General features: G+C 34.1%; 1 protein-coding gene across 3 annotated transcripts in view; it reads right to left on the bottom strand.

The window, feature by feature from the left end:
• LOC108761792 (limbic system-associated membrane protein) overlaps positions 1-27,810 on the bottom strand; it is a 291,620-nt gene that overhangs the window by 113,480 nt on the left and 150,330 nt on the right. The window contains exons 1-3 of one of the 3 annotated variants that reach the window (XM_018508513.1): positions 17,804-18,216; positions 15,811-15,954; positions 5,347-5,477 (exon numbers count right to left, since the gene is read on the bottom strand). The exons of 1 other annotated variant lie outside the window; for it this stretch is intronic. The gene's annotated coding sequence lies outside the window, so the exon portion shown is untranslated. Of the gene's footprint in view, positions 1-5,346; positions 5,478-15,810; positions 15,955-17,803; positions 18,217-27,810 lie in introns of those variants that run through there. One more of the 3 variants, XM_018508514.1, reaches the window with a different exon arrangement.

Genomic DNA, 27,810 nt, shown 5'->3' on the forward strand with positions numbered 1-27,810 from the left:
CGCAGGAACAGCGCTTCGCTGTCTTGCGAAAGAGATGTAATAATCCCCCCTAAATGAGATTTGAATAATTTTTGTCTCTTATCTGATAGGCGTGGCCAGGAAATGTGAATATCGGCGACAGCGTTTTTGCCGCAAGGTGATAAATTATTCTTCGGAATATCGAGCGGCCTCGATGGCGACCCATTCTACCGCATGACAATCGCACCAGAAATTCTTCCCATTACGCGAAATCATCTCTTAATCGTTTACACGATGCATTGCTTTTTTTATGTGTCACAAAGATACAGTCAAAATTGTACATGTCAAAAATAAACTGCACACTGTAAATCCAAGTGTGTAACAAGTACCTTCATATGTATATGATTTATATAGCTTTCCATGTAAAAATAACACTATATTGCATGCACAAGAATGAATTTACACATTCAAACGTGTAGCATAGTGTTATTTTTACACACAAAACAAAATCACATATATAGGATGTTCCAAAATTCATGATAAAAATATCATAATAAAAAAGGTCTCAAAAAATTAAGTAAACGATTATTTGTGAATTTTTATTGTAAGTAATAATTTTTGGAATCGTAAGGATTTAAATATGGCTGGTTACAGATTGTGCACTTCCGCTTCCGCGGCACACTCGCAAATATTCATAGGCGATTGTCTAAACGTAGTCTGTGTGTGTAATTGGCTATTATTAAATTTTTATTATCTCAAAAATTACTGTTTCAAATAGAAATTTACAAAAATATGTAAAATTTTTACTTGATTTTCAAAAACTTTCTTGCTGTGTATTTCAATTCGCGAATTTCAAGGCACATGAAAATACTAATTATATACTTGGATTTGCAGTGCACGAACCACTTGAATAATGTAATAAAACAACTTAGTTCTAATCTTTCAACAGTTAATAAGAAGCCGATTTGTCTATATAAATAAAACAACAAAGTACAGGTAGAAGTAAATGAATTTTCACATGTTTGGAAATTGGAAATGTCAGCACAATGAAAGAACTAAACGATGAAAGTAAAAAAGCATTGCGTTACTTTAACGGTCTGTTCACATTAATACGACCCATCAAATCCTTTTTATCAGAATTTTAAAGAAACATTCTCTTGGCGGTCTAAAATACTGTTTACTTGTGTACATATGCAGGTGCGATTTTCGGAACAAACCGCATCGACCACGACACGGTGGTTTGCAAAAGGCGATTTAATTAAGCCCTCACAAGGCTATGTTACACAGATGAGTGCCTGGATAATAATAACGGATAGTGTAACTATTAATAAGGATGTCGTTAGTGGTTCTCCGTGTGGCTCAGCTCTATGTGACGATAGCCCGTCAATATATAATTAACATCGAAAATTTTGATAGTTCGAGTTTAACGAGTAATTCTCATCGGAAACGGCAGGTGTTTCCGCAAATTTATGTGCATGTATGTTTATTGGAAAAGATATCAGTAGAAAATATCGATTAATGTACGACCGAAGGCTAAATTAATTATTATTAACAACGTTCATATCTGAGTTTAGGAAATTGAAATTCATCTATTATATCTTCTTCCTCTCTTTCTCTCTTTCTCTCGTTATAACATAAAAGTATCAATCTTTTAACATAAAAATATATAATTCTTATTTCAATGCATTAAAATATTACGCAATAATTAACGATTATACATGTAATCAATTAAAAAAGTATTCATGTGTTTTAAGAACTGAATAATTATATTTATTGAATAACGAAATATAATTCAGTATATCGCTAAAAAAAATAAATATCAATTCTAATTAATAGCATTATGGTATACAACCATAAATCAATGTTTTACCGTAATAAAAGATATTGAATTTTGTTAGCACAAATAAATATAATATTCTTTTTATCTGAAAAACTGGGATACAATAGATTTTCAAAGTCACTTTCATAAGATGGTAAAGGATATTCTATGTAGCGCGCGTAATGGAGTTTTTTATTCGCGCGAGCCATTTTTATCGCATACAAGTCTGTTTAATACAGGACATTAGCTTGATGCTACAGTATACTGTACACTGTATCGCGAACAGAAGGCTGTGATTGCTTACAACAACGTGAGAGACTTGTTTTCCGTTTATAAAGCGCTCTGTATCCCTTTTGGAAAAAAGGTACTGGATTTTGCGTGATGACCTTGATTTATCTCGTTGGAAATAGAGGCAGCAATCACACTACGCTCTTATCACGCAAGCAAATTACTGCTGTGACGCAGTTGTTATAGCGTACCTAATTATGCAGCGTAATTAGCTCTACGCGAATCAATTACTAGCCACGATGGGAAAGTCCCGCACAGTAATTCATTCTGCACGCTCATCTGCGCGACGTTATCCTTACGAAACAAGTACCATGAAATACTACTATGTTACTGGTTTTAATGATAATCTGTTGCTATTAAAAAAGTACTTACAATATTTATACTACCGTTTAAGTAATACAATTCGTAAATTTACGCACCATATAATAAAAGTACTGTAAGTGTACACTGGAAAATTTTCCGATCATAGACATTTCCATGTGAAATTACACGCATTTTTTTCAGTGTAGGTAACTTGAGACAGTGTAGGTAATTTGGGCATGTATTTTTATTAAATTTAATCCATCCATGAGTCTCTAAAAAAAGTTTAAATTTTAAATTTTCTTTAGAGACTCATGGATAGATACCACGATTAAATTTAACAAAAATACATACTGTCCCAAGTTATCTACACTGTCCCAAGTCACCTACATTTACGGTATTTTATATAAGTAATATCTAATATTATACATATAAATAATTGATAAAAATCGATAAAAAGAACGAGATAAAAAGGATTATCTAAAAATATATTAGATAATTTAATAATTATACAAGTAATTAATATTATATCTAAATCTGATTATAGATCAATCTATAGACTTGCGGGTATTTTTGAAGAAATGTCGATAAATTTCATAAGCCACAATTGATTTTCTGTAGAAATTTAATTCTTGCGCATGTCAAAATTTATCCAAATTTATCGCATTATATTTGAATGGTATACTTTCCATTAAATAAGAAATATGAAAAATTAAAACTGCCACTTTTATTCTATTTAAATTTGCGTCTTTTTCGTTTTTTGAAAATGATGAATTTAATATTCATGAAAAGCTTGTCAAATAAATTGTCTCATTAAGCGAGTAACTAAAAAATAGTATGCATCGAACTTTAAACGAATTTTAAATAAATAAATTTTCAGTCGCTTGGCGAATGATCGCAAAGTTTCCGAACAAAACTCTATAATGGAATATTCGTCGGGATAGAAACTGAAGAGAGGCTTTTTTTGGCTGTTGCTCGGCTAAAATGAAAGTTTCGCAATTGGCTCGAGTGCCATTCGTATGTTAATTCGATTGAAGTTCGGTTAGCGTTGGCCTGCCTCCGGCCAAGTCCGGCCCGAGCACATTAATATCCCCTCGCGTTTTCGCATAGCGCCCAAACTCCTCGCAGTATTCGCAAGACGCTTTTTTCTCCTACACTCTCCTCTATCTCGTCATGATCTCTAGCAATTTGTTTCAAACTCGTTGCTTGCTCCCATTATTCGTATCGCAACCCGTTATTTTACATTAATGCGTTAACATCATCGTGGACATTTTTCATGTAAGCCGTTTCAGCCTGCTCAGCCTATTTCAAGCACGAATTATGTTTCGCCCCCGAGAGAGCAGTGCTAATGAACTGTGATAAATTACCTTTGTTTCCGCATCACTCCCTTACTTCAAAAGTGACGCAAGTCAAAAAACGTTATTTCCAATTATTACCGTGAATGAGTTAAGAGACATTATCCTATCGATCGTTAAATTAACTTCATAAAAAAATCACAATTCAAAAAAAGAAGATGATTTAAAAAAAACTCGTTAAAGTCGTTATATCCAGAGAAAAGGTTACTTCGATTTAAAGAAATTTCGGTTAAAGAAAAAAATTTCTTTGATTTGAAACCAAAATAACAAAAATTGCACGTTATAAAAATATACACTTTTTGCCAATATTATTTGATTAGTCAATAATTTTTTGTCAAGTTGTAAAATATTTGTCCCCTTTCCTAGAAAATTTAATTTTTTTTATTTGTGTCGCTTTTGAAGTAAGGAGAGAGAAGCGAAGTATATCAATCTACTATTACTTTGTGCAGATAATTGAAAATTATCTGCTCGTACTAGTTGATAATAATTAATGACAAATTCAACCACTCGCTACATTAAATTAATTCACATTAAAGGCTGTTTTATGTAACTATAGTGACATAATCAACTTTGACAAATAAAATAATACATGTATATTTTGTTAAACGATGTGACGATAGCATTATTGGATATTTAATAATTTAAAATATTTATATGTTTTACTTAATATTTTTTACTCAATATTTTATAAAATATATATATATGTATAACTCCTCATTTTTATATTTTGTTCTTTTCGTTATATTACAAATAAGTTTTGATATATGAACTATTATCGTGCAAATAATTAACGTTCATCTGAAGAATAAAGTTAGTCTTCTTTTGATCAAGAAGGTAATTACGCAGAAAAGCTCTAGGGAATTCGTGACTGTTTTATCAAGAGTAACATCTCGCTTCTGCTTCTAATTGCAGCAGCCGCCTAATCCTTAAATGAAGAGAATATTTCACTGTATTCCCCTGCCTTCTCTCTCTTTGTCTCTCATACTTCAAGTATAATAAATTAAATATCATTAAATATATTGAAAATTTTAAATTAAAAGGATACAATTATATTATATATGAAAAAGACCACATATAAAAGATCGAAAAGGAAATGGATAATAGATATTAAATAAATATAAAAAAGATAAAAATAATTACATAATATAGACAAAATCGTGGCCATCATTTCCACGATTGTATTTAAAATTTCTATTTTTGATTTAGAGTGGAAGTTTATATTTTAATCAGTTTCATATAATTCAGGAAGTCTGGGGAGATTATTAAGTTAGCGCCTGCCAATGAGAAATCACCATGAATTAAGAGGTTTTATCGGTCGAAAGGAAACTTTTCCAATAACCAGCTAAATCAGTGCGCCCCGTGCCGGTTCGAACTTCCGAGGAAGGACGGCATGCGTACGGAACGTTTCATTACGACACTCCATCTTTATTACCGCAACATTGTATATTTCAAGTGTTTCCCCTGTTATTCCGTAACAGTGAATCGGCAAATCCACTCGATCGTACTTCCAACTCGCGAAATTCCCGCTAGGGGGAAGGAGGGAACTTTTCCAATAAGTTTCGTCACGCGATATCCAGATTACCGAAACCGTGGGAACAAAGTCTCATTGTCAAAGAGTGGCTCTACTTTCTACTTGCGTGCTAATAAATCTCCGCGGGTCAGTTCCGGCATCATCATCGTTATCCATTGAAGCTGAGGGATTATCGTGCGCTGCGTTTCCGAATGCACTTTCCGTGTCTCTTTATCCCGGACCTATCCTGCAAAAAGATTATTTTCCCGCTACATTTTTTAAAGGTGGTTTTTAATATCCTTTCTGAGAGATAATATAGTTGTTGCATTCTAATTTTATATAAATATTTATAATTATGTAAATAAATCTCTTTGACAATACATCTCTCCGATAAAAATCGATAAGGTATCTCTATTCTATTTATATTTAAATTTTAATCAATCTCTGTGAAGCTCTCTTAGTTAACGGAAATAACGAATAACGAACGCAAGGCATCACGCTTTCGTGCAACTATGTACTAGCGTTGATTATTTATTTACGCCCCGCGATATCGCAAGTTTATGTGTTCAAATTTGTGCATCAATAACGAATTGTCAACTTCGCGACGGTGAAAATAAAGAGCATCCAGTATGGAGCATCGACGGGGTAAGACTCATTTCGTCTCGGAAATGCAAACTTTCCGGTGCGAGGCGGTTACCCAAAGTAAAGTTCCACAAATTTCTCGTCGCCCGACGAGACAAAGCGTCCAATAAAGACTCACTTTGACTGCAAGTATGTCGCACATCGAGACACAACTCGCGTTTCACAGTTAAGCAGTTGCCTCGTTTGGAACGCTGTTCGGACGCGACATGCGCTCGATCGATCCTGCTTTGAACGAGCATCCGTAAGACGTATGGCATACCGTAAATCATTGAAGCTAATGCAACATCCGAAAGTATTATTACGGTATAACAATGACTCGGAAACCGCTAACGAGCAGTAATAAAAATTACGCCTGAATATTCGTGGCCGAGTTGGCTATAATATAATATAATTAAAGAAAATGCGATAAAAAGTTTTGTATATTAATAACGTAGTTCAGGTATTTAATCTATTTTTATACTTCTTTAATATATTCTTTAATTCAGACATTGAAATTTTTCTTGGAAAGAACGGTTTTGCTGAAGTATTTAAAAATTTAGTTAAAGATCTGAAAATAATTTTGTTATACTATCAAGGACGCTCAAGCTAGTTGCTACACGGAAAAAATAATTTCGATATTTTACATTATTACTTGAGTTTTTTGTATAATTATTTTAACTGATCCAATAAATTATTTTCTAACTAAACTTTTAAATATTTTAGCAGAATCGTTCTTTTTATGTGTCATAATCCAATTTCCGTGATCTCTTCTTAAAAAATTGCCTTGTATATCTCTCAAATAACAATTTGTTTTAAGTTATTACATATTTGGTAGGTATATTCATCATTTCCGTATTATATTCAGTCTATGCGAGTAAACTCCAAACTGTTTGAGAGAACATTTATAAACGGGAATTAAATAAACAAAATTAATAGAGAGCGTTAATTAATTACATAAATCAGGCGTTTATCAAGAACTCTGCAATCTCGCGATAGATGTCGAGAGGACCATTACCCAAGTCTGTTTATACGAAGTGAAGTAAATATTTTAGTGTTAATATTTATTATATATTCGCGTATATTTGTGCCGCCCAATCATACGTGAACGATACGGTTCGGTATTAATTGCGTCGATGCGACAATAACATTTCTTACATCTATCGCCGCGGATGCATTTGTTGTACGATGCCAGGTGTTACCGTTTACGTGTCAGTATACTGTCGATCGTTAAAATACTGTCAGGGACGATGCGCTTGGTGAAACTCGTTTTCGGATTTAGGGCGGAAGACTTCCTGCTATCCTGAACGACCGATTAGACCAAGTTACATTGTGTATTTAGAAATCAAATTATTTCACCCGACGCTGCTATCGACAGAGTAGAGATACAGAGAGTTTAAATTACGTTAAAATTATCTGGAAGTAGACGATAAAGCAATTAATGAGCTAAATAATTGAACAAGAATTGAATTTGGTGTACGAGAAATGCTATCGACATGTGTTGCTCTACCATTAATGCAAGATACTTTTAACATCGGTTTTTATTTCTTTCATTTCTTCGAAAATATTTTTTGCAAAACAGATTTCTTTAATTTCCGTTTTTAGTACATAAATAATTAAAAAGGGATATGCGCATAAAAAGTGAGAAACGTTCAGTCTTTTATTACTCGATTATTACACTGAACAAAAAATCTTAATTTTAAAGAAAATATTTCTTTGCTCGTATTCAACAAAATTATTTCTTTGGATCAAAGAAATTTTCATTAACCCAAAGAAATATATATATGATTTTTTTTAATACGAGCAAAGAAATATTTCTTTGGGAAATTAAGATTTTTTTTTCAGTGTACGACTGCATCACTAGATTCATGAGTAAAAACAATTCGTAAAAACTGCGCCGATCGTTCTATCCGTTTGTAAGCCGTAGATATCGCCGAAGTGGAGCTATCGGAATTATCGCCTGCATACGTGCACGCGTTCCCATACTGCAGAATGCGAGCATGTGCGCGCACGCGAAGCAGCGCCGGTACATTAGCAGTCACTGATGTATGCCACAGCATGCACGCTGGATTAGATCCAACGTGGTTCGGCACATCGGTCATGTATAACCATCCTCGTAGTTTCGTACTCAGCGTTGTTGGCAATGACTTGCAAGTTGGCGAACTCTGATCTTGTCGAAAATAGCTAGCGCACATACTTAATGATTCTCGCATCTTTATTTGGAAATAATAGAAGTCTATAATGGTATTCATAGTCAATTTTTATGTGTAACTTCATTTGTGTCTTAAATACAATCTTAAGATGTTATAAGCCAATCAGAGGTATTACTTAAGGCATTACTTAAGACGGTCTTGAAATAACGAACTATCAATATCATCCTTTATTAGAAAATAAGTGAAAATCGATCGGGGAATGTTCAATACAGATGAAAACAAAGTGAGTCTTGATACCTATAATTGTAATATTTTTGTGAATTTTACTATTTCCAGTCCAAGCAAACAGCGCGCCGATTATTTGTCTTGAAACACAGTTCTAAACTGAAGGCTGGAATAATATCACAAATTAAATTGACAAGCAATTTAATATTACTGATGCTTAATAAGCAAAGTTAAAATTATATACGTAAAGAATTTTTGATCAAAATTTAGCCTTCTTCATTATTTGTTTGAAATCTTATAGTACAATAATTTTAAACACATTCCTATTTTCAACTCCGTTAAAATGAGCTTAGTTGCGAATGCAACGAGTCTGACAAGTCAGTCACCCGTGGAATGACAACGAACGAAGCGTAATGGTGTCGCAAAATCCGCGCCGTGAGCGGACGCCGTCTTCGTTGTATTCGTGTCGTCCGCTCGGCAGATTTGCATTTACGTATCTAGCCATTTGCATCTCGTCCAAAGAGCCGCAGCGGTGAGAAGTGTCCGCACTTATGGAAATTCAAAGGAATATGATGTACGCGCGATGCCACCTCATGAGAACGGTAATGGATTTCACGCCGCAATCCAAAGACGATTTCGAAATCCGCTGATAGAGATAGAGATAGAGATAGATAGAAATAGATAGATTTAGAGAGAGAGAGAGAGAGAGAGAGAGAGAGAGAGAGAGAGAGAGAGAGAGAGAGAGAGAGATTTCAAAGTCACTTTGAGCAAAACCGATAGCGACATTTTCCTCGATAGCTCTACGTTGACATATGCATCAACGTGATAGTTTGGAATATATTAAAGTAGCTTTTTCATTTATACGCGCCGACGCCTCGAGCATCATAATTCGCGTAACGACGTCTCTTTCGACGGAAATAACATTTTTCGTCATCCTATATTGGTCCAAAAACATTTCATATCTCCTTGAATTTGTTGAACGAGAAGCTGATGAATACGTTTGAACTTTATAAATCTTACAGAAGCAATATCAACAGATTTTAGGATGCTCTACAAACAGTTATCATCATGTCGCTCAGTATTTCATCTTACTTTAAAATTTAATACAGTTTCGATCTACCCTCGATATTTTGAGATGGTTTCATCAACGTTGGTTAACTTTAACCAATTAGAACTCAGCTTTAACTTGCATATTTAACTTGAAACTGAAGAACTGAAAGGAGACACTAAATTAGTTAAACTACGGTTTAAGTAATTAAGATTAATCCAAGCCGAAAAAAATACTCATGTTAAATATTAATCTTACATCGCTTTTCATCCTCCTCATAGGTTTAGCAAAAAGTTAAATAATTTCAAACAGTGTGTTTATCTTTTAAAAGAACTTTTTACAAGACGCATTTGCAAAATCAGAGGGTGAAGAAATTAACGGTATAAACGACACTAACTGGCCGAGTTTGTCGCAGAGGCAGGAGGCCATTTAAAGTCTCCAGAAAAGTCCTCGAAAGGAGGAAGCGTCTGTCGCGACTCTCGTCAAACGAATTCCTTTGTCGCGCCCCGCGGCATCACAGGGGTGACGTACCAGGAGGGAGAGATGAGAGATCAACGAGCTGTAGACAAAAAATGCTCTTTCCGTGGCGCAGACAGGGGTGAAATCAGACTGAGCGAGCCCACCCTCGACGCGAGAAGTAATTTGTAGGATCTCGTCCGCCCTTTTTCCACGCCTGTCCCCCGCCTTTTTGCAGCATTATATTCAGCGCACTGAGGGTGGCGTCTAATCTTGACAGACGCCCCAGCGCCTCGCGTCGTGCTATCTTTAATATTTACACCGCCATCACGTAAGCGTAACGCCACGCGCGGTTATATTGCATTGATACGCGAACATTATCGCGCTATGCGTGCCGCATACGTCGTGCGATATATGTTTAAATGTGGAGAATTCCATTGATATTCAGTCAGACCTGATAAACTTTCCCCCTAAACTAGACGGATGAAAAGGGACGCGTAATGATTACCGTAAAAACGTATTTATACGTTCTCGTAGAGATGCACGACACGTGCAACGTATCTTCATATCACGTATCTTTAAAAAAACGAGCGTTGATGTCTATATTTTAACTGGCTTTGATTTATGGATACGATTAGTCGAATTATCTGACAGAGCATTAACTCTAGAATGTTAACGCTATATAATATTATTATCGATACGTAAATTTTATGTAAGGAAATAGGCCAATATTAATTAAAATATAACACACATTTTTTTTCATATCTTCATTTCACCCTTTTAGTGACAAAATATTTATAATGTAAACTTTTATACAATATAAACACAAATAACCTAATTATCAACTTAGAAGGAAAGAAAAAGTAAGCATACTATTAAATTCAATTTTTAAATAGAGTATGTAGTCCAATTGTGTGTGTTTCCTCATAACACTTGAATCAAATGTATAATAACACAAAATAATGACACAAAACTGCTTAAAAATTGAAATCACTTATCACGCTCTCTGTTACAGTACTGACCGCTAAAGTGATGTATATATAATGGACAGAATTTTTAAAAGCTTGTCTCCGCTTGTCCTAGCTTTTAACATAACAAATTAGACCTAATGACTTCGTTAATGACTTACACGTAAAATTTACATATCTATAGCATTCTAGGGTTAAAACATGTAAAGAATTTTTGCTGAAGTATCTACAGGTTTAGCTAGATATAGATCTAAAAATAATTTTGTTGGATTGTCAAAATAATTATGACGCTCAAACAAAATAGGTAATACTGCAAGTAGTTTTGACATTTTAGCAATCAGCTTGTACGTCCTACGTACAATTACTTTAATGGTCTAAAGCAGGCCTGTCCAATTTGAGTCCTGGAACCAAAACGCAAAACCATCGATACAAAAAAATTTAATGTAAGATTTTAGGGACTATGAAGTGTTGATAAGCGTGATCGCTCAGACGCGTATCAACACTTTACAATCGAAATCTTATTCATATTGATTTTTTGCGTCGATGGCTTTACATTTTAGCTCTGGAACTGACATTGGACAGACCTGATCTAAAATTATTTTCATATTTTCAGATTGATCTTCAGATTCAGAAAAAATTTACAGAAAAAACGGCTAAAGATCTGGTTTCTAAAGATCTTGCCAGATACAAGTCTAGCTAGATTTTTAGAAACTTTAGCAAAACTATTTTTATTATTCTTTTTGAGACTGATTTGAAACCCGATAGAAAAAGTGGCAAAATGACGCGATAAACTTTTCATAATTATTTTATTTCGGTTACGTGACTTTGGCTTTGCTTTAAAATCCACCAGCAGCCAAGAATTTCCGGACGATACCGCGCATGCAGCAACAAATATCCAAGAAAAATCGCGAACGGAGCCAGTATACTTTCAAGCCGCGAATTTATCCTTGTCGCAATGCGTTAAGTTCGAACGTGAGTACTCTAAGATGGTGTAAGATGCGAGGCGATAGGGAAGAGATGGAGCAGAATATAAAGCAGTGGCGCACAACCACCAATTGTTCATTAAGATCACTCCAACTGTTAAAACTCTCAACTTGCTTGAAACGGTGCATTTCTTGATCGTCTCCAATAAAAAAAAAATCTAATCTGTTTCTTCGATTACTTGTGTCTTCTATTTTACAAAAAACAAAAATTGGTTGCGCTAAAATTGAAGTTAAGCAAACTCAACAAAGTTCTCGAGAATTTTAGCGGTTAAGATGCGAAGGTCCAAGTGATTGAACTTTCTTTTTATGACAAAATTGACTTGAGATAGGTCGTTTTGCGCAAGTAGCTGGAATGAGGACAAAAATGTGGCCGCAAGCTCTGCTGGCGTGGGTTGCGCGTCACTGACACAGAGGGCACAGAACTCAGGGTTCTCGCTCGCGCGAGAAATAATAATGCAAATGAATAACGTCGCCGTGCCGGATGGTAATGCGATTTAACGTCCTCCCCATTCCAAAGGGACACGAGGGGCAGACTCCACCCTGTCCCAGCCTCTCTCTCCACCGTACCCTCTGTCCATCCTCGTCTCTCTATCTATCTCTTTATCTATCTCTCTCGCAATTCGACTCGCACGTAGCAGATAATGGCACGTAGCCAGAACAATCGCCAGCCGCTAAATTTCAAGTCAACAAACACGGGCGCATTGCCAACCGTTATCCTGCCAGTCGCTCCCATAGAGTGTCCAGGAGGGACTTTTGTGTCCGCTGCGTAGCCAACGATTTTGCCGTCCTGAGATTTGTTACCCGTAAACGGCCAATCTCGGGAGTTCTAATTATATTCATCGCCACTTAGCTTGCTCGTTGAAGCGAAAGTGCCGCTTGTGAATCCTTCCCATCGGTTGTCTCGCCTCGATACCTTCTTAATGTAGGAGTATCGTTTTACTTTTGTCTATACCTTCTTTTTGCTACGAATAATTTAATAATTAATAACAAAAAAGTTTGATTCTCAATTTCTTGAATGAATTTGGAAATCGAGCTTTTTCTAGAAAAAATTAGATCGATTTTATTTCTTTTTGTTAATTATTATTGAATCGCCACGCACAGGTTTAATATAAGAATTTAATAAATCTTGTTCTCTCTGTTCTCTCTAATAACTAACTGAAATATTCTGTTTCAGAAGATCTTTCCTATGTTAAAGCGGACTATAGTTTGTAATTTATTGTTGATCAGTCTTCGTATTGCACTTTTAGAGTTCAAGTTTTATATAAACAACTTCCCTAAGTAACTTTAACTTGTTTATATGTGGTACATCTTGCCGTACAATTTTCGTTGAAAACTGTATCTGGATAATTGCATTAAGATTTACGAGCTCGCAGACTTTATACGTGCTACATATTTTGATCGTTCATAAATCTCTAGCGCGGCATCGCGTATTCTGCTTTAGCGTACGCTTACAAACGATTTTGTCTCAGGTAAATGGACGTTCTCATCGTCGCAGGCGATGTACAGCAATATCGTACCGCTCATATTTCTTTATTGCCGCTATGCCAATAAGTCGTCGCAGATTACATTCGAGATATAAGAATATTGCGACTTAATTTCGAGATATCAAAGGGAAGAATAATAAACAGAAATACCAACGTGCATAGCGGCAACAATAAACGAAAATTGTATCTCTCTATTTTATCCTCGTACCTATGGATAATATTGTAATAACGAAAGTGCTCCAGTGCTTATTTGTCATACAATTTTCGCAAAAAGAATTTCCTATTAGAAATATATTCGTAAAGAGGTAATTTATTTTAACCTTTAGGAAATTATACTTCCAAGCACAAATAAATAAAAAATTTATGATTTTTCAATTCGTTCAAATGTAGTTTTGCGTTTTCTAGAAATGTTATTTGTTGTTTAAAATAGCACAATTACAAAGAGGAATGATGAATCTTGTCGAGATATTTTATTGTGAATTTTATGAAGCCTTAAATAAAATCCTACTAGCAAAAGATGAATTTAACACGTCTTTCTCAAGATGGATGCATGCTATTTATGTGCGTCCATTTCAAGATAGCTTCTATGTTTACCCTTTTTCTTACATTAAACCTTTATCGAGCTGTTGCAGTATAAGCGCAGTGTTTTATTACATAATCTAACACGCGTATACATTCCAGCCGTATCTCTTATTCATGAATACTCGACTCGAAGTATCTACAGTGATGATTTAGCTAAAATTACAATTTAGGACTCGCAACAAAAATCATTTAAACCAGCAGTAACAGACATAATTGAACATAATCATTCAATAATCATCAGATTTTTATCTCGTTTCATGATTAAACACATTTTCTATTAAAAAGTAGACAAACATTATTTTTTTTATTTGAATTAATAATTAAACGCTTTAATAAACATTTTAAAAGTTAAAAACTCTTTTATTTATTTAACACTATTTCAAACAGAAATATTAACAGTAAGTAACGGATAATATGATATTGTAAAATTATTTTAAAATATTTCTAAAAGTATTTCGTTTTGCTGTTTTTATTTTTTATTTCTACTTTTATTTTCTATAAACAATCTAAATGACATGTTACTTTCACACATAATTTTTGGAATACAAAGCTATTTTTGTTGTGTCAACTTCAGGATGAAGTGCAACCCATTTTATATATATGGATATACGCTATACATATATCATCCGTTGCGATACATAACTTATGAGGAAATAGAATTTCGCGTCTATTCCGTCTGGACAAAGAATATCTCTTCTCTGTATTTTTCGAAAGCTCAGATTTAAACTGTACGGCGTCCGCGCCCCAAATTCGACAAAACCAGCGGGTTTCCGCTTACAAGAATTTCTCAACGAAACTATTTTATCTGTTCTACCATTATGCCGTCTGTTCTGACATCCACAGATAAATAGCTCTCTTTGAATTCCCTATAGCAAATATACGAAACAATAAATTTATCTGCATCGCAAAATCGTTCTCGTTCCTCTAACATATTTATTATTAGACGAGACTTTAAAATAAATACAATAAAATATCTCGACGTTGGAAAATTGGTAATTGCTGTTTATTTATTTAAATTTAACAAATTTTATTAAATCTGAAAAAACATGATTGATCTTAAATAATATATATCTTACCTAAAACTAAATATTTTCTTGCAAAGAAATATTTTATTTTATGAAATAATATTATATTTAACGTAATCAAAGAAAATATTATTTCATCGAAAAATATCGTTCCAAATAATCGTGTTTTGTTTTCTGCCAAACGATATAGTTTTAATACAGTACAATTAAAAAATTGGTATTAAACAAAGTAATATTTCGTTAAAATTAAATTGTTTCAGTATGAAATAAATATAAGTCAGACAAATAGAAATTTTGAACGTAAAGAAATCTTTTTCTCTGTGTAGTACAAAATTTAGTTTGTATAAAATTTGAGGCAATAATATTGTTTTTTCTCAATTTTTTTCATATGATATTTAACTCTATAATATAGTTACAGATATATATCATTTGCAACTTTTTGACTACATTGAGAAAAAGATACTTCAAAATTTATTTGTACGATGCTATGTTTATTTCATTAAAATAAATTCTTATTTAAATACGGCGAAATAAAATTTTATTACTAGCAAATAAACCATCTATTTTATTTTTTACAATTAATGAGGTGTATTTCACATAAATGTATATTTCATCGTCACAGACAAATTTTTTTTATAACATAAATATTGAAGAAAACGTCACATGTAGCATTTGCTTGCGAACGTTTCGACTTTTTTTCTCAGTGATATAAATGAAAAGTATTGAAATATTACAGCGTTCCTCTTTTCAAATATATCTACTAAACATTTATTGGTATTATCAATTATGTACGAAAGATAAAACTATGAGCACGACTTGGCTTACTTGGTAACCAAGCAATGCTATCCAAGAAAAGACACACGTAGACGCACATAAGACGCCAGACAACGTAAGAAAAGCAATAAGAAGGTATGAATGCACAATACGTTATCCTAAAATTACGAGGATCGTGGGTGGGTTAAATCGCCTCGATACAATTTGAAATTATGGCAGACGTTGGCGGCTTAGCTTCGCCGCAGTGAATATATGTGTACACACGTGTGCTCTAGTTATTCCCTTTTTCTTCTCCAAAAGAGGATAAGCTAGGACACCCTCTCTTCTCCCACCCGCACCGCATAGTCCCCGTCTTGGAAAAGGGGTGATAGAGGTGGACGATGTGGGCTGGGCGTCAGCGGGAAGAAACTGGAAGTTAAAACGTCGGGCGTCGTAAATTCCGTCGCTCTAAGGCCGAGAAATCGAAAACTATTTCGCCACGCCCCATAGATTACATTGTGAAACTCAAAGCACACACGAAGAAAGCAGGAAAGGGAGGGTGAGAGATCGGAGTTGGTGCTGCGCTTCCCGGAGGTGGAAAACGAACGCAAATAAACGACCGTGCGGAAGTTATTGGTGACCGTCCTTGATGGTGCGGCGCGTTGTCGCGCCCGCGTCTAACTCGCAGTTTATTAAGTGCGACACTTCTTAGCTACCGCGGACGAGCCAAACGAAAGAGAGCTTTCCTTGAAAGTCGATACATCACCGGCGCGTGTTCTTACTTTCTGAAGGAAAAGCCGTCGGCATTCGGAAACGGCGTGCTCACGATTGACCTGCGACGAATCCCCAGACCCGCCTGATTATCGTAATGAAGTCGCATTCATTCCGTTCAAAGAGACGATTGAAAGTGGTACAATTTCCGTTCGAACTCTCTCAACGCCACAGACACGGAGGAAGAATTTACACGTACCTTCTTTCATTGTTCTTTGTTTGTAAACGCTCAATTAAAAAGTGATAGTTCAATACGATAGAAATAAAGAATCATAATCTCTGGATCACAATATAAATAACAGGTTGTTCCTTTTCTGATAACTTTTCGGTTGGTGGTTTTTCATTATTAAGGTTTTCATTAATTCTCAGTAACTTGTACTTTTCTATCTTTCTGCCATTAATCTCTGCTTTTGAATTTTGCTTACTCACTAAGGATCAAGTGAGTAAATTACTATGAAAATAAAAAAAAACTGTTGAAAACATTTTTCCAAAATAAAGAACATTTATTGAAAAATCAAAATTTTCAACTATAAGTCCTGTGACACTAGATCCTTCTTCATTGGAGGTGAAGAAAACGACCCTTTTGGAATTTGACATTTTTAGGCTCCAATCAAACTCAGCGATACCAAAAAGTTCCTAAAATTGAATTTCGCAAGAATCAGAATATATAGTTTTTTGAAATTTTAATTTTAGTATTCTGAAATTCAAAGGCCAGAATCAAATTTATAGTGATTCCGAAAATCCTTAGAAAACAAAGTCTTCTTTATGTTTCTTTGTTAGAAAGTTCTCGAAAGGTTAGAGGATCAATATATTACCTACACAGTTCTCCAAGAAATGTCTAAAGGACGTCTGGAGGACGTGCCTCGGAGAAGTGTTAGAATGATAGACTCGACTATTCGACAACTAGTACCAATCTGTTAGGTCAGTCTTCTTGTCGTTACTCTACACTGAGAAAAAAATATAGTTAATTTTAATAAATATTTAGTTGGCAGTATTCAACTAAATATTTATTAAAATTGACTATATTTTTTTTCAGTGTAGGATACGTCAACGTAACTTTATCCTCAATAACAATTGCGATGCGATAGCACGAATGAGAGGAAACTGTCTGGTTGAGAAATTTCATTTGTAATCTCTAACATACACAATGCTTAAACAACTAAAACGACTAACAAAGCTTCTGTCGGAGACAGTTTTATCACGATACCGACAAGTGACGTAGTTTACGAATTACGAAACTGGAGTTTCTAAATAACAAGTGCTCAAGTATCGGCACGAAGAAGATAAAATCTAAAACTCTTCATGTTTCAATAATTATAGAACTGAACATAAATTCAATGAAGCATTTATTTTTCAGAGAAAACGATGAGGGAAAGAAAGAAAAAAAGAGGAGACACATTGTTTCTATTTTTTCTCATATTATTCACTTATTATTTCACAATGCTACATTTCTTCCATATTTCTTCATCAACTTCGTAACTCGTGAAGTATTACACCCTTTACTTACCCGTAGGCTTTCCTCTGTTTACGTGAATTTATCGTTGGAGCCTTAAAGGCGATGTACGAATGTAACGTTCGAATGCGCAAAAATCCAACTAGTTTTTCTCCCCGATGCAAACAAGTACATGTTTGCTGTGAAATCTGTACGATATTGTTCACAGGAGACGTTGTAACGACCAAATGGCGCGATCGCTCAGATAGTATAGATCGTGAGCGAGAATTTACGCCAGGACCGAGTGCTGTGGCCAGTGAAAAATCACGTTATTACTTGGCCAGAGCGGCGAAACAGTGGCCATGCGTGTGTGCCTCTGTGACAAATAGCGGTATCGTAAAACGAACTAGTATCGCCCGTTGTCTCGACAAGATTACTTGGCCACGTCTATTTCGAAAAATTGAATTCGACCTTAGGACCAGATGGCTAAGAATCTAACCGAGATCAGTCGAAATATATCTTGTTTTAAAATTTTTACTCCAATCCATATATTGCAAGGATTCGCGTACGATTGATACAGAAATGGCTATCGGTATCACGTACAGCTTGAGAGAAACTGGAATTTTCGCACGAATTATTGATACGTAGCTTTCCTGTATATTTTAAAAACTGACGTTTATCGTAAAACGTATCAAAAACTTAATCCTCCGCCGAATGTTGGACTATAACGGCGCAGTCGATTTTTTTTGATTGTGCATTCTGGTAGATAAATTTAAATCTGTAAAAAAAAAATGAGTAAAATACAATCCAACTTCTATGATAATAAAAACTCGTTGTTAAAGCTTTCATAAATGTGTAAGAATTTTTTTAGATTTTTATATTGTCTGAAACAATATAAATAAAAATCTGCACGCGAGTTCGAAAACTTAGGTTGGCGATAAAAGGAGAAAATTTTACATTGCACACACAGTAAGTTGTCATAAAAATTTCTAGTTTCTCTTAAATAAAAATAAGCAGTAACAAAACATAAATACGTCTACAGCAAAATAGTATTGAGACAACAGCATAAAGGAAGCTATTGCCACTCTCTTTTAGAGTACATATTGCCACTTGTAGAACATGCATTTCACGATCGATCCATCTACGTGCAATCTTCAAAAGATTCTAAAACTTTTTCAAGACTATCATATCCTAGAAACTTAGAAAATGTGATATGTAAACAATAACGATCTAACTTGACATTCTTTGCACGAGATTGCTGAATGATTTTTAACACTTACAATTGCGATTATATACACAGAAAATTTTAGGAAATAAATAAACAAGTTGACTCTCTCTGAAAGATTTAAAGAAATTCTACGACAATATTGACAATGTCTATTTTTAATCAAGTTGCTTGTATCTCTGATCATATTCATATAAATGATATTAAATTAATTAATTTCAAATGTGTTTAAACAGAAATTTGAATAAAAATTATATAAATACGAAAATAATTCTGTTTTCGATTAAAGCGAATCTTGGAACTTTATAACATTCATATACAAATTTTGTATATACATTTTTCTACAAATCCCAGCTGAGATAATATTTTTTGCAATATAAATTTTCTACGGTATTTTATAATCGATAGTATTATTATTGAATTCGCAATCAGCGTTATTTGTGATGTTACTTTCAGCTTTAGTTTATAATTGCGTTTCAAGCCCATGTGAACATTATTAAGCACCGAAATCTGTTTTAACCGTAAATAGAATCATTTCTCTTATTTGATTTGACGGTCTAAATTTCACTTATAATTAAAAATTATACTTTGCCGATGTCAGCAGTTTCTTGCGTGTAATACGTTAGCGATTGTGCAAAAACGTCATAACGCATTTTCCTCTCTGTTGTTCCATAAATTTCTACATTTAGAACTCTAGGTGGTTGATTTATGAGTCCTTCTTATACAGCGGAGTAGTACATCCGAGAGTTTCCCGGGTCCGAAATTATGCAATAATTATGCGTTGATTAAAGAAGATCCACGTTGTTAGAGCTTCCTCAGCCATCGTAGTCGCGTTGCAACACGAATGTTAACGAAGACGTTACTCAGAAATAAGGAATAGCAATCTCACAGAAATGCACGCGTGTTATCTTTACGTATTTTACTTTCACGTTTAATCATAGTAGAGGAATTTTGAAAGCGGTATTTAAAATGCGAAAGCAGAACAGATGAATTATATTGTTCAATCTTTAGATATATTTAAACATTCATAAAATCTGTTCATTTTGCCGGAACTATCGAAACACGGGATAATACAGGTGTGGATAGATTCATAAAATATTTTAAATTGCCCGAGGTAAATTGTGGCAACAGTAAAAGTATCCATTACAAGATAAGGCGAATGATAAACGAGCAGAAGAGCGTCGCTTTCTTTACGAGAAAACTGCTTTCTTGGGGAGATACTTCCACCGGCGCGATACATTTTGCGAATCGTTAGTTTGCAACAAGAGTCTCGAAGAGATCAGATAACTTGCTCGTGGCGCTTCATCACTAAGACAGAAGTCTTGAAGAAGATGTGAAGAGTCGTGTATAGGGTCGACGGGAAGTTGATGACACGGATCTACGAAACAGGTCTATTAAATGAGCTCGAGCGAAACGGATGGAAGGAGCGGAATAAGCTAACCTGAACATATGACATTGTCGTCTACTACCAATATCAAGACAACACGTCGTCAACGTGAAAAGCAGCTGACCGTAAAAGACAATAAGAAATATCAACGTATCACCAATAACATCGGTGGAAATCGGGAGAGATATGAGATAACTAAGAAATAAGAAGAAAGCACACGTGGAAAAGACACGAAATGTAATATAGGTATACCTTAATTTAAAAAGATATGAGATGTGCGGGCAACTGGAAGATTCTGAATATATTTTTTAATTCTGGAATTTCGAAATCTAGCAATTAAGTTCCCGCAATTCTCTCGAGGGACTGCATTCGTTTATTTGCGTATGCTAGCGAGAAGCAGGAAACTTTATACCCTGTATATTTATTTTAATGGTTTTACTCTTTATTGTTTGTTTTTAGTTTGCCTTTTCTATTATGTAAAAAATATTCAGGTCACTCCTCAGAATCTACAAACTAACTGCACCACAAAGGCGAAATGAACGAAGAGCCTCCACTTCAGACTCGCTGCTACAGGGTACATTTCTGCTTTGTTTACGAGCAGAATCGCGAAAGGATCAAATAACTTTCTCTGGGTTCTTCATCTTGTCGCCCCGAGTGATCAAGGAAAAGAATGAACGTCCGTTGACAGTCTGCAAGTTGAATTCTCGACCGAGAAGAAAATAAAAACTCTTTAAGCGTGACAAACTGAAAACTATGAATATCGCGATGATGATTGCTGGTTGCTGTAAATTTAGTTTTGTTTTCGTTTGAGATGTCTATCAACTTATAATACATAACACAATTCAGCTCGTTCTTTAACTTTAGTATAATATTTATTATTGTTATTATAATGTTTCTTTTTAATAATTATTCGAAGAAAAATGGTGAACAGTTTTGAGTTAAATTCTGAAATTCTTTGTAAAAATCGAATAAAATTCAAATGAAATTGAAAAGAATAACGTTTTTCAGTAAGACAAATCATTTTTGTACATTCAGAGATTCGTTTCTGCGGGTATTTCGATGTCGTGATACGCAAATAACACGGCGGCATTCGTCAAGTATGCGAAACTATCGGCTAGATATACAATTTATTTTCGATAGAAATCGAAGGATACCCAGATAGTGCGATGTATGATTTACCCTGTGCGCGTTGAAGCAGGATCTTCCTCACGAATTTTCCGCTTTTCCGATCACAGGACGCGCGAATTGTGCATGCTCAAATCTTCCGCTGATTTGAGTGCAATGTCAATGCGTGTGCCAGATTGCACGCATTATGTGTGAACGTAGGAATATTGGTTTGGTGAAAAAAGTCGCACAACAATAAAAAAATTAAAAATAAAAATTCTCTCTCCTTTAAAAGCTGTAAACTATATCTATGTACGATTTTTCAAGTCACGGAACTTTGCAAAGTTCGTAAGAAATTTTTTGAGATTTTCATTATTATAATATAATATTAATTTATTTTTTTCATCTTATTTGCACTGAATAAAAGATTATTAATTATCTTTTACTTCCACATTACTAAGTGTGCATCAGATAATCTTTTCCTTTCTTCATTATATCTCATCTCATTATGTATCACGTTATAAATAATATATGCATCTGTAACACTACTTTTAGTTTCCTTTTGCTCTCTCACTGCAATTAAAACATAAACTGTACGCAGAAAATAAATAATTCATTAAATATAATTTCATCATTCGGGTTGGTGTCTAGTGACTTATCAATCTTATATAAAATGATAAATTTATGAAACCTTCTAATGTTCTGTATAATCCGCCATGTATAATTCATGTCATACCGCGTGACCTAGTCCAGAACTGCAATACAGTCGCATCGTGTGGTATGGCGGACATTCTTACAGTATGACAAGTACGTTAGTCATGAAATAAGTGTGTGTCCCGCTACAATATACAGCTCACTGACGTGCTTCGTGCACAACGGATATAACTCGTATATCACGCCTTTGATCGTATGCATGGTTGTTATTACCGCAATGAGGTATCACGCAATCATGGAGATGAAATGAATGTGATTGAGCCACACATAATGTATATGCGCGACTATAATTACACGCTTCCGTACGGGAGCTGTAAGCTCATCGCTATTCAAAATAGCGACAGATACTGTCGTGTGGAAGAAATTTGCGTTTAAAGGTCATATCTCTCGAACATTAAAACGAACGCCAACATTATACGTTCGCAAGCGAAACTCGTTTTTTTTATACGACTATTTAACATGCGCCTATTTTAAACGTATTGTAGCGGAGAAAAAAATACGAAAATAATAAATTAGCTCAAGAGAAATTTTTTATATGACTATATTAAGCTCCAAGCTTAAAACAAAGGAATAAAAATAACAAAGAAAGATCAAATTAAACTAGCAAAACCAGATAAAAAGCTAACAATATTTTATTTATACATAAATTAATAAAGTAATTGTAAGTCTGTATATGAGTATAATTGAGTTAAGTTAAAAATTGGATTTTATTTTATTAATTTAGATGAATAAAATATTGTTAACTTTTTACCTGCTCGTTTAATTTGATTTTTCTTTATTACTGTTATTGCTTTACATAAAACAAGGTGATTTTATTACATACCATTTGTTAAAGACAAAGGTCATTTCTTATTGTTATTAATTTATAATTAATTGCTTTACGAGAAATGACCTTTACTATTAACAAATAATAATAAAATTAATATATTAGCTCATTTTATTTTGCAGTTAATTGCTCCAAAAGAAATTACACATCTAATAATAAAACATGTACATCATCTCGCTTTCGTTACATCCTTCGCTCCTAAAAAAAGAAGCTTTTGCATCATGTCAAGACTGTCCAGAATGTTAATATCCGGGCATGATGTTTATACCCTAATCGCATGCATGGTCGACCACCGAGACTTGCCGCACGTGTTATCGTGCTACAAGGTCGTACCGATAATATTACTTCGCTACACTCATTCGTGTCTAAAGATAAAACGAAAATGTGCAGCATCATGGAGCCAAGATAACGCGTTCACGGAAACGTGACTGTCAGAAAATTGATCCGACATGACGGATGAACAGAAAAGATGTATCCGACGTAAAAATGTAAAAATTTCGAGTCTAGGTTGTTGTTCTCATCAGACTCGACTGTATTCGTAGTTTATCTGATTCCCTATTGCGCCGAATGGATCTAGCGATGTTGGTATTGAAAATAGCGACAGATACTGGCGTATAGAAAATCGCGTTCAAAAGTTATATTTTTTTTCGCTATAACTGTTGTAGTTTCAAAGTTATATCCTCGATTTTGATAGAAAAAGCGAAATCAAACGATATCGTTGAAATTCTATCTCTAAAAGTTAAAATTCCAAAAGATAGTCCAAAAAACTGAACATATTTATCGGATAGATTTGTATTTATTGTTTAAATACTTTTTTCGTTGTTCGCACCGAAAGAACGGTTTTGCTAAAGTATCTAAAAATTCAACTAGATATAGAAAATTTGAATGTAATTTTATTGAACTATCAAAATAATTATACAGGACACTCAAGTATAAGTAATATTATAAAAAAATTCGATATTCTAACAATCGGCTTGAACATTTGTAAACCTTATTTCCTCTCGTGAGGTCACTTATGTCTGAACAAAATTTTGCACATCGCGTACGCCGGTAAAGAAAGTACGTACTAAAATTACATCTCAGGAAATTCAGAAAGAATTCAAAAAGGATTTAGTCGTATATGTCATCAATTCTGATTTCATTTTCAGATGCAAGAGAATTCTTTCCAGAACTTTTCAGAAAAAAATTCTTTTTACATTTGAAAATAAATTCAGAGTTGATAACATATGACGAAATTCCTTTTTAACTTTTCGTGCTATCTGGGATAGTTTCATCAATTGTTATTATCATTCCACTTTTTAGTCGTATACTAGAAGGGTGAAATTAAGAAAATTACGATTGAAAACCATCTTATTACGGTGCAGTAACCCTTTAATAGAAAGCGTAAAATGCAAATGACTCCATGATGGCAGGTGAGGAACAGAAAATGACGAGAGGGAGTAATAATTAATTATTTTGATGGCCCAGCACAAAATGAATTTCAGACCTGTATCTAGCTAAATTTTTCTATACTTTAGCGAAAACCGTTCTTACCGTGCAGTATAAGTCCATTATTGCGTACGATTATATGTCTAATCTGAATACATACCGAAGTATGCGCTTAATAATCCAAACTTCCCTTAGTCAGCTGATCTCATGTTTTACTATCGTTACGGCTCTTCTGAAGTTGGTAAACTACTCTCTATAACTTACTTAGATTTATTTTATTGTCTTTCCCAACCTTTTGCAGAGCATTTAAACTCGATCGTACGTTACGGTCAGACTTTAGTGTCGCTCGAGCATGCTTAGACATCTCGAGACTTTCTCGATTGCTGCATGAGCTTCGTTCACATTCGCTTGTAGAGCAGCGTACAAAGATGTAATTCTACCAATAGTTACTCTGAATTTTTCCTCTGCATCGACTGATTTATCGCTATCTCGTTGACACTGAACATGGAACTGATTCCCACTGAATATACTATACTTCAAAATAGGTGAAATAAGTGGAAAACGCCATATTTGATTTTCGTGTCTAATATAATATCCTTCATAAATTTATACAATTTTCATTTCAAACAAATTGTGCTTGACCGAATATGGTTTTCTATTAATTTGTGTTTAATTTTGCCAGTTGAATCGTTTGCACTTAATATTAGATACATATAATTCGATTGTGTGTAATTTCCAATTGGAAGAGAAAAAAGAAGCAAATGTTATAACAACAGGCACGAGAAATGGGCACAATAAGCGGAAGAAGAAGGAAGATCAATAGTCAACGGACCAACGTAGAAAATCGGTACCACGCAGAACGTGACGCATCCAGTATATCGAGAAAATAGAGGCTACACGGATCTCCAAATGGAAACAAATGGAAGCGAATCGCATGAGTGCCGAGCGAGTTGAGACTGCGGATGTGTATTCAGATGTGGCAATATACGAAGAGGGATGGAGAGAGAGAAAGAGAGATGAGAGACCGGATGTTGGCCGTTACATCTTGCTCGTCTATTTTACTGAGCAAATTTGCATATACATGATAACGATGCCGTGACTTTTGCTCATATTTAACACGTCAGCGAACAGCAATGGGTATAACCGTTATAGCGAAGTTTATTTTGTCATGTATCCGCCTGTACCAAACTATGTTCCTTGATTTTGGCACAACGCTTATGATCGTTATGCTCTCCATTTTTTTCGCTGGGTTTTTTTGTAAACTTGTAAAATTCGCTGGGTTTTTTGTGGAACCGAAATTGAAATAAAATAATATTTGATATTTTCTGATCTAATTTCTGATTTTCGACAGATTTTATTTCTTTAATTTTTAAAAACTTTCATGTATTTTTTAATATAAATCCATAATTATTTTTAATACGAGTATTATATGTTAAAACATGATGAAATATTAAATAAATGTTAAATCCTAAAAATGGTTTTATCATTATTATTATATAAAAAAGTTTAAATTAATTATTATTAAATTATTATGTCTTAAGTATTGCTAAAATTATAAGAAACTAATGATATAAATCAATAGGATTCTTAAAAAATAATTACTTATTCATAGAAAAAATTCAGCATTTATTTTTGAAAAATAAATTTTTATATGATCCTATAATATTCAGTCATCAAATGTTTAATCATCGCGAACGACTGGAAACGGACAAGCACTGGAGCATTGCGGGTAAGGCGGAAAGACTGCAAAGTTGGAGGGTAAGTCTCCATTTCTGCAGTCTCAACCGCGTTCCGGTAAATAAGCCTCGGAAACAAAGAGGAAAAGAGCAAGGAGAGTGTATGGATTCCGTTTAGAAGTGTATTCGAGTCTTTCATTGCATTTACTTATCCGCGGTAATCGTGGTTTCCAAGATCGCTCGCCGCCTTTTACTACTACTAAAACAATATAAATTGGACTTGTAGGACTATTAAATGTGTTGTTCTGAACAATATAATTAATGTCAAAGTGGCTTTATTTTAATGATATTATTTGTAAAAATAAAATATAAAATTATTTTGTATCGTTTATTAATCGGAATATTCAAAACCTATTTAAACCATAAAAATACTTAAACTTTCATTATTAATTCTCGTTCTTTATTAAATACAAATAGCATGTTCTAGTTACAATTTTTAAAAAGAACCTAGTTTTAGAAGAAGTATTAATGTTCGTCCCCAATAGAGTACATTTTTTACCATTAATTGCGTTGGCTCTCTCAGGTAATTTCATTAGAACACACTGAACTTACGAGAAAAGTTCATAAATTCCGCTTAAGTACCGACGTTGCCGAGTCTCCTCAACGAGGAACGAGATACATCTTGATCAATTAGTCGAATGATATCATTCCGTTACACGATATCTCCATTTCTTGCTTCAAATACGATAGATCGTCATCATTGCTTGATGACCAATGCTTCTATGCGCAATTCATTTCAATGTTCTATATGTAAATGAGATTACTTATCCTTAAATGTTCATAATTATTAATAGTATAAATGATATGGTAACTTAAAAAAAAGATATCACTTTACAATCGTAGCACGCGTGGTCCATCATTATAACACTTTTGCAAAGCTTGCACAAGCCCATGGAATGCACATTACAAACTATCTCAGTGACATTTTTTTTATCGCCGACTCTACGCTTTTATCACCGGTAGATCGTAAAAGTGTCTGCGACGTCTTTTACGATACCACCGAAAAACTTTGTCGTCGAGTTCGTTTTTGCACGTAACAGCGCGCTCTTTTTCATTCGCGATTTACGAACATACATCGATACCGAAAAAATTGGCAGAAGAGAGAATTTCATTACGTTTCCTTTACATTTTGTATATAAATATCTTTTTTATATTATTTCGAGGAAATATATTTTAAAATATGTTCGGAATTTAATAATACATAAATCAGAGAATTGTTTTGCATAGTCAGAATATTTAATTTTGCAATTTTAAACGACTTAGGCCCAGTTTCACAATTCACGGTTAATTCTTAACCGAGGTTCAACTTATTTCTCATTTTTTTCCAATTTTAGAATTGAAAAGAGATAATGAATAAGTTGAACCTCGGTTAAGAATTAACCGTCAGTTGTGAAACTGAGCCTTAGGAGTGAATATGACTGTTCCCTCCAAGAGGAAAGTGCCTTAAGGGTTGCAGCGCAAAACTCGAAAATGCTTGAAAATAGTAGCGCATAAATAGCGCATAAATCCTGTGTATTTAATTGTCCAAATCAGTTGTTTTTAACGGGTGGGGGGCTGACTTCCTACTCAGCCCCCCACAAAAAAATTTTTTTTTTAGCTAAACAGAATGAGCGCAAAAATTTTATTTTGCGGATATGAGTAGCGCATAAATAGCGCATTATT

The sequence above is a fragment of the Trachymyrmex cornetzi genome, unplaced genomic scaffold, assembly GCF_001594075.2.
Source record: "Trachymyrmex cornetzi isolate Tcor2-1 unplaced genomic scaffold, Tcor1.1 scaffold262, whole genome shotgun sequence".
Classification (NCBI taxonomy): Eukaryota; Metazoa; Arthropoda; class Insecta; order Hymenoptera; family Formicidae; genus Trachymyrmex; species Trachymyrmex cornetzi.